The 8,396-nt window shown below is 45.0% G+C and overlaps 1 non-coding gene across 1 annotated transcript; it reads right to left on the bottom strand.

Moving 5' to 3' along the window:
* Nucleotides 1-2,306: 2,306 nt before the first annotated feature.
* TRNAE-CUC lies at nucleotides 2,307-2,379 on the bottom strand. Its single transcript has one exon. It is a non-coding gene; the product is annotated as a tRNA-Glu (tRNA).
* Nucleotides 2,380-8,396: the final 6,017 nt, after the last annotated feature.

The following is an 8,396-nucleotide window of genomic DNA, read 5'->3' as shown; positions in this document are numbered from 1 at the left end:
ACGTTAGTCTCCGTACAACATGCAGCATGCGCACAAGTCACAACCACTGACCCTTCTAACCCTTCTTCATACTTCCCATCAAATCTTATGTGCCGTTGAACATGCACATCAGTAAGTTCATCATGATCGTTGTTGGGCACATTATCAGCAGCGGCCGGAATAATAGAAACTACGGTAGCTAAATTACCCACGGTCATATCATCCTCTCCTCCTTGCATCGAAACCGTTTTCGGTTTTGAGTTGACCTCTTCCTCACTTGATTGAATAACAACCGCAAAAATTTCAGCAACTTCGACCTTCTTCTCTTCTTCTTCCTGCTCTTTTATCTTCTCAAGATGTTCTTTCCTCCAAGAAATAAAACGCTCCTCACCCATTGGCACGAGGCTACACTTCTTACCCTTCTTGATAGTATATCTATGTGTTTTGCAATCATACGTAACATCATGCTCTTTATACCATGGCTCGCCCAATAACAAGTGACATGAAATCATAGTTGTCGGAATCACGTCGCATAAAACCTCGCAAAAATAATTTCCCAACAAAAACGGCACCTTGGTTTGGTGCGTCACAATGAGCTCTTCATGACCCCAACGAAACAAGTACGGTTGTGCTCTTGGTGCAATCGGTAGATCCAACATCTCCACCATCTCGATGCTTGCGGCGTTGATCAAATTCATGTGATCAATGGTCATGGCACATGATCTCTCTCTCACCACCACACGGGTGTGAAAAAGACCAGTCCAACGGCCTTCCTCCTCCAACTGAAATCCATAGCTTAACTTACTGAATAACGACGCGCTCGCCATCTTCTCCATAGTGCCGTGAACAACCTGATGCTCTGAATACCACCTGATATAGACCGAACCTCGATGCGAGATCCGATCCGTCGTTGCGGCCCGACCTTTCACGACACTCCACCACCAATAGCAGTAACCTCTCATCCGCGCACGCGATGTACACGATGTAGAGGGTTTGAACCTTGCGGCCCAGCACGAGAAAATCAATCTCGACGAAGGTACTCACGCGCAAAACAATTTCCACGAAGAGAAATCGCAACACAGAGGTTTTCTAAAGATCCCTCCAAAACTTGATACGGGTGTCTACCCTAAAAACACTTCGTGTCTATTTCATAAAAATATCAAAATATAACCTGCCTTTTACAAAGAACTAAATTGGCTTTATATAATAGCCGTATACCTTGACTATCTTGGAAAACAAGCACTTGGTACGTATATAAAAAAACACCTAGACGTATACGTAGGCTAAACCGACTTGATCTAGTATTTAGGAAAACACAAACTACTAGTTTTGGTGCATGCGTTGACAACTTGTGTGCTTGTCCTGGCGGGCCCCACCCAACATCCTTTAAACTGAATAGTTCCCTAATAAATAGAATCCTCGCATTGATCCTTTCCTTGATGGGCAGGAAAAGAAATGTAAATAATCTTCTTGTTTTAGTAATCCTGAAGTAACAAATAATCCCGGCAAGCAAGTACTTGAAATCCAACATGGACTCCTTGAGGCCTCCTCCACGACGTGGCTTACTAAAATAATTATAATATTCTTTTTCTTGATTTCCTTCTGATGCATGTTGAAACGTGGTGCAATTTGACTCCACCACGTTTGTCTTCGTACAACATGCAGCATGCGCACAAGTCACAACCACTAACCCTTCCAACCCTTCTTCATACTTCCCATCAAATCTTATGTGCCGTTGAACATGCACATCAGTAAGTTCATCATGATCGTTGTTGGGCACATTATCAGCAGCGGCCGGAATAATAGAAACTACGGTACCTAAATTACCCACGGTCATATCAGAAGAACTTTGCGGAACCAAACCTATAAGTTCTTTTTCTTCATGTTGACTGAAGTCAAACATTTGGCAAAATTACGTACGTGCGGTCAAGATGAGCACAGGCACCGACGTACGCATGCACGCCAAATCATGCCGTCAAGCGAGAAGTCAATGTACGTAGACCCAAGATCGCCCGGGCCGGCCGTCGTCGGTCGATCGCCATGAATGAATGTATCTGTTGAGAACCACAACGATTACGGCAAAGGGGCGCGGATCTGCCGTGTCCGTGGCAACCACACATGCACGCACATGCACGGGGAGAGTTTGGCTGCGGCGGGCGCCGCTCCGTGCGTGACGCGCGACGCCAGCGGAGGCGTGTGACTCGGTCTTCTTCGCTTGTGCCCGTGACACCCTTTCGGTGTGGGAGGTCCGCTTTATGCTTGCCTAAAATGAAATGAACCAGGGGTTCGGTCCAAGTTTCGATCGGCAAAAAGGTAGATAAAAAAATTTCCGTCGCCGGGACTTGAACCCGGGTCTCTCGGGTGAGAGCCGAGTATCCTAACCACCTAGACTACGACGGATTTGATATTTCATTGTGTGAACTTTTCTCAAAAGTCTTTTGTAAAAGTTTAGCACAGGGTTGATGCTATTCTTTGTGTGCATTAAGCCGTCGCCTCAGCGTGATGCATGCAGTTTCCATATGTACCTGATTTATTCGCATTTCTATACGCAAAATCAAGTTAATGAAACTCGGTCTACTTGTGTTCCAAAAAAAAAACTCGGTCTACTTTCCTCGGCGAACGTGATGTGATGTGCTCGATCAAAAGGCACTTTCTTAACTTGTTGATGTTCCGCTTTCGCTTTAGGAGATCGTCAGATGCGCAACATAAATGCCGCGACAGTACGTAAAAGCCTTGCACTAGTTTAGTTTCCGTTGGCGAGTAGTGATCACAGCTGTACATGCATTGCATCCATGCAAATGGCTCGGCGAGGAGCATACAGTGTTCTCTCTGCTCACGGTTTGCCACGGACGAAAATAACCGGTGACCGACGACCGTCTCGTGGTCGCCCCTACCCATATCCGTGACGCCGCTCCCTTTACGTTGATGGACGACTCACATTGGCTCCATCTACCGTCCACTTTCTAAGACCACGGTCGTACCATCTGGCAATGTGCTCACGGACACGGTCGACGAGATCGATCGATGGAGAGAAACACACCATACGATACGGGACGATAGACGTGGCTGATTACAACTTCCACCCGTGCCACAGGGGTGGAATTATACGAAGAATGGTGAGTTCACCTTAAAATTAGAGCAGCTCTTGGTTGGACGTGGCTGCTTACTATAGGATTCCGTGATGGAAGCGCCCGTGAGAGGGTCGCGGTATTTATTGATAGAAGGGGTTTATCCCTTGTTGCGCATACAAACTTGGAAACTTGGACTACAAGAGATGGATGAGACAGAGATGATCTAAACATGATACAAAGTTATCTCGATCATATAACAAACTACCACGACTCCTATATGCGCTGGCCTAACAACCATCAGGGGATATCTTCAACACACCCCTTAATCACAACTTGGCCAAGTTGAGATTACATCTGAATTTCTCGAAGCTTCCCATGGGCAATGCCTTGGTGAAGCCATATGCAATCTTGTCCCTTGAATGAACAAAACAAACATCTAACTGCTTGTTGAAAACTCGTTCTCTGACAAAGTGAAAATCTATCTCAATGCATTTGGTTCTGGCATGAAAGACCCGATTTGCGGAAAGATAAGTGGCACCAAGGTTATCACACCACAAGCAAGGAGTTTGCGCTTGTGCCACTCCAAGTTCCTTCAGCATGGACTGAAGCCAAATAATCTCTGCAGTAGCATTAGCCAATGCTTTATACTCAGCCTCTGTACTAGACCTGGAAATAGTTGCCTGCTTCTTTGCACACCATGATACTAGGTTAGGACCAAAAAATATTGCAAAACCACATGTGGATCTCCTGTCATCAATACTTTCACCCCAGTCAACATCAGTGAATGCACTGATAAGATTGGACTGAGACCTGTTGAATGTTAGTCCAACATTAACTGTGTGCTTTATATATCTTAGAATACGTTTGGTAGCAGTCCAATGCAGGGTGGTAGGAGCATGCAAAAATTGACATACTTTGTTTACAACAAAGGATATATCTGGTCTAGTAAGAGTCAAATATTGAAGAGCACCAATCATACTTCTATACTGGGTGTGATGTCTACTACACAACCTTCTTCTTGTAGACGTTGTTGGGCCTTCAAGTGCAGAGGTTTATAGGACAGTAGCAAACTTCTCTCAAGTGGATGACCTAAGGTTTATCAATCCATAGGAGGCATAGGATGAAGATAGTCTCTCTCAAGCAACCCTGCAACCAAATAACAAAGAGTCTCTTGTGTCCCCAACACACCCAATACAATGGTAAATTGTATAGGTGCACTAATTCGGCGAAGAGATGGTGATACAAGTGGTATATGGATGATAGATAAAGGTTTTTGTAATCTGAAAATATAAAAACAGCAAGGTAACTAATGATAAAAGTGAGCGTAAACGGTATTGCGATGAGTTGAAACAAGGCCTAGGGTTCATACTTTCGCTAGTGCAAGTTCCCTCAACAATAATGACATAATTGGATCACATAACTATCCCTCAAACATGCAGCAAAGAGTCACTCCAAAGTCACTAATAGCGGAGAACAAACGAAGAGATTATGGTAGGGTACGAAACCACCTCAAAGTTATTCTTTCCAATCAATCCGTTGGGCTATTCCTATAGGTGTCACAAACAACCCTAGAGTTCGTACTAGAATAACACCTTAAGACACAAATCAACCAAAACCCTAATGTCACCTCAAGTATCCGTGGGTATGATTATACGATATGCATCACACAATCTCAGATTCATCTATTCAACCAACACATAGAACCTCAAAGAGTGCCCCAAAGTTCCTACCGGAGAATCACGACGAAAACGTGTGCCAACCCCTATGCATAGGTTCATGGGCGGAACCCGCAAGTTGATCACCAAAACATACATCAAGTGAATCACCTGGTATCCCATTGTCACCACAGATACGCACGGCAAGACATACATCAAGTGTTCTCAAATCTTTAAAGACTCAATCCGATAAGATAACTTCAAAGGGAAAACTCAATCCATTACAAGAGAGTAGAGGGGGGAAGAAACATCATAGGATCCAAATGTAATAGCAAAGCTCGTGATACATCAAGATTGTAACACCTCAAGAACACGAGGGAGAGAGAGAGATCAAACACATAGCTACTGGTACATACCCTCAGCCCCGAGGGAGAACTACTCCCTCCTCGTCATGGAGAGCACCGGGATGATGAAGATGGCCACCGGAGAGGGATTCCCCCCTCCGGTAGGGTGCCGGAACGGGTCTAGATTGGTTTTCGGTGGCTACGGAGGCTTCTGGCGTCGGAACTCCCGATCTATTGTGCTTCTGGATGTTTTTAGGGTATACGGAGATATATAGGAGGAAGAAGTGCGTCAGGGGGGCCACGAGGGTGGATGGCGCGCCCAAGGGGGGTGGGCGCGCCCCCTACCTCGTGGCCTCCTCGAAGCTTCCCTTACGTGGACTCCAAGTCTTCCGGGCTTCTTCTGATCCAAAAATAAGTTCCGTGAAGTTTCAGGTCAATTGGACTCCGTTTGGTTTTCCTTTTCTGCGATATTCTAAAACAAGGTAAAAACAGAAACTCGCACTGGGCTCTGGGTTAATAGGTTAGTCCCAAAAATGATATAAAAGTGTATAATAAAGCCCATAAACATCCAAAACAGTAGATAATATAGCATGGAGCAATCAAAAATTATAGATACGTTGGAGACGTATCAGGGTGCCATCCTCCTCACTAAGAGGCTCACCTTCATGCAGAGACAATTTTTCTGAACTAGACGGTGGAGTTGGTGAAGGCCTGCATCCTTGCATACCCACTCTTTTCAATAAATCAGTTGCATATTTTTCTTGATATAAGACTACACCATCTTTGTTTTTCTTGACTTAAATACCCAAGAAGAAATTCAGGTCCCCAAGGTCCTTCAAAGCAAACTCTGAGCCTAGGTCCTTCAGGAGTGCTATCACCGCTTCATCTGATGAACTAGTGACAGTAATATCATCAACATATATGAGCATGTACTGTCACTAGTTGATGATATTACTGAAGGACCTCCTCTTCTAGAACACCATGTAAAAACACATTCTGTACGTCCAACTGCCTTAGGCTCGAGTTCCTGGACACATCATTGTTTGATGATATATTGTTTGATGATATTACTGTCACTAGTTCATTGTTTGATGATATTACTCTTTTTACACTTCATTGTTTATTTTCAACAAGTCCAATATATGTTCAACTTCCTTAGGCTCGAGTTCCTGGACATAGCCTTAGGTTTGAGTGGTTCATATAAACCTCCTCTTCTAGAACACCATGTAAAAACGCATTATGTACGTCCAACTGCCTTAGGCTCGAGTTCCTGGACACAGCAACCGATAAAACCAATCTAATAGTAGCAGCTTTAACAACTAGGATAAAAGTGTCCTCATAATCAATGCCATATCTTTGTTTGAACCCTTTAGCTACCTGTCTAGCTTTATACCTATCAATAGTGCCACCTGACTTCCTTTTAATCTTGTATACCCACTTAAAATCTATTAGGTTTTTACCTTGACCGTGTGAAACCAAGTGCCACGTGTGATTCTTTTTCAATGCTATGTATTCGTCTTCCATGGCTTTCCTCCAGTTTGGATCTGCCAAAGCTTCTTCTACAAACCGTGGCTCTCCTGTAGTACAGATTGGTCCAAATTTTAAAATACTTTTGTAATTGATCAGTTGGATGTTTCCTGTCTACAACATTGTACTAACACGTGTAGGCGCATGTGTAGCTGCCCCGAGCGCAGAGGATCCCGCTCCCAACCACATAGGGTGGGCCACCATGCGGCATAGATGAGCCAACGACTGCGCCCGAGTCTCCATCTAGCGCGGGACCCGTGCCTGACTCCCATGGAGGAGAGCCTACACCCGCGCCCATGTTGGCACGTGAGGCGAGGCCCCCATCTAGGACGCGGGTGGGAGACTGCCGCGTTGTGGGGTCGAGCGCCCGCGGGGCCATTGTTGGGAAACGTTGCATGGAAAACCACTTTTTTCTATGCACACGCAATGATCTATCCATGGAGATGCATATCAACGAGGGGGAGAGTGTTTCTACGTACCCTCGTAGACCGAAAGCGGAAGCGTTTGACAACGCGGTTGATGTAGTCGAACTTCTTCTAGCTCCAACCGATCAAGTACCGAACGTACGACACCTCCAAGTTTTGCACACGTTCAGCTCGGTGAGGCCCCTCGCTTTCTTGATCCAGCAAGGTGTCGAGGTAGTAGATGAGTTCCATCAGCACGACGGCGTGATGACGGTGATGGTGAAGTGATCCGTGCAGGGCTTCGCCTAAGCACCGTGAGAATATGACCGGGGGTGTAAACTGTGGAGGGGGACACCACACACGGCTCAGAATTGATGTTGTGTGTTCTAGGCGCCCCCTCTCCTCATATATATAGGTGGGAGGGGAGGGGAGGCACCCAGGGGGCACCGCAAGTAGGATCTGAATCCTACTTGGGGTTTCCCCAAGTGGCGCCCCCTCCTTACTTTACCGGAGAAGAAAGGGAAGGGGGGCCGAACCCCCCTTTTTCCTTCTCCTATTCGCCCAGTGATAACCCACAAGTATAGGGGATCACAATAGTTTTCGAGGGTAGAGTATTCAACCCAAATTTATAGATTCGACACAAGGGGAGCCAAAGAATATTTGTAAGTATTAGCAACTGAGTTGTCAATTCAGTCACACCTGGAGATTAATTATATGCAACAAAGTGATAAGTAGAACAGTAATATGATAATTTTGATAGTAGTGATAGCAGCAATAGTAACGGTAACCGTGATAGCAGTAATTTTGTAGCAAGTGCAACAATAAGGATAGCAGTAATAACTTAGCAAGAACAATATAAGAGAAATTCGTAGGCACTGGATCGATGATTTGTTGGATGATATTCATCATGTGACAGTTATAACCTAGGGCGATATGGCACTAGCTCTAGTTCATAAATATAATGTAGGCATGTATTTCGTAAATAGTCATATATGCTTATGGAAAGAACTTGCATGACATCCTTTGTCCTACCCTCCCGTGGCAGCGGGGTCCAATAGGGAACTAAGGGATATTAAGGCCTCCTTTTAATAGAGAACCGGAACAACGCATTAACACACGGTGAATACATGAACTCCTCAAACTACGGTCATCACCGGGAGTGGTCCTGACTATTGTGACTATAATTTGCAAGATCAGATCTAGAACATGGATATAATGGTGATAGCATAAACGGTTCAGATCTAAAATCATGGCACCCAGGCCCAAAGTGACAAGCATTAAGCATGGCAAAGTCATAGCAACATCAGTCTCAGAACATAGTGTATACTAGGGATCAAGCCCTAACAAAACTAACTAGATTACATGATGAATCTCATCCAACTCCTCACCGACCAACGAGCCTACGAAGGAATTACT

This window comes from Triticum dicoccoides, chromosome 6A (assembly GCF_002162155.2).
Source record: "Triticum dicoccoides isolate Atlit2015 ecotype Zavitan chromosome 6A, WEW_v2.0, whole genome shotgun sequence".
Classification (NCBI taxonomy): domain Eukaryota; kingdom Viridiplantae; phylum Streptophyta; class Magnoliopsida; order Poales; family Poaceae; genus Triticum; species Triticum dicoccoides.
Note: the sequence above shows the minus strand (reverse complement) of the source record. Positions and strands in the feature narration are given on the sequence as shown.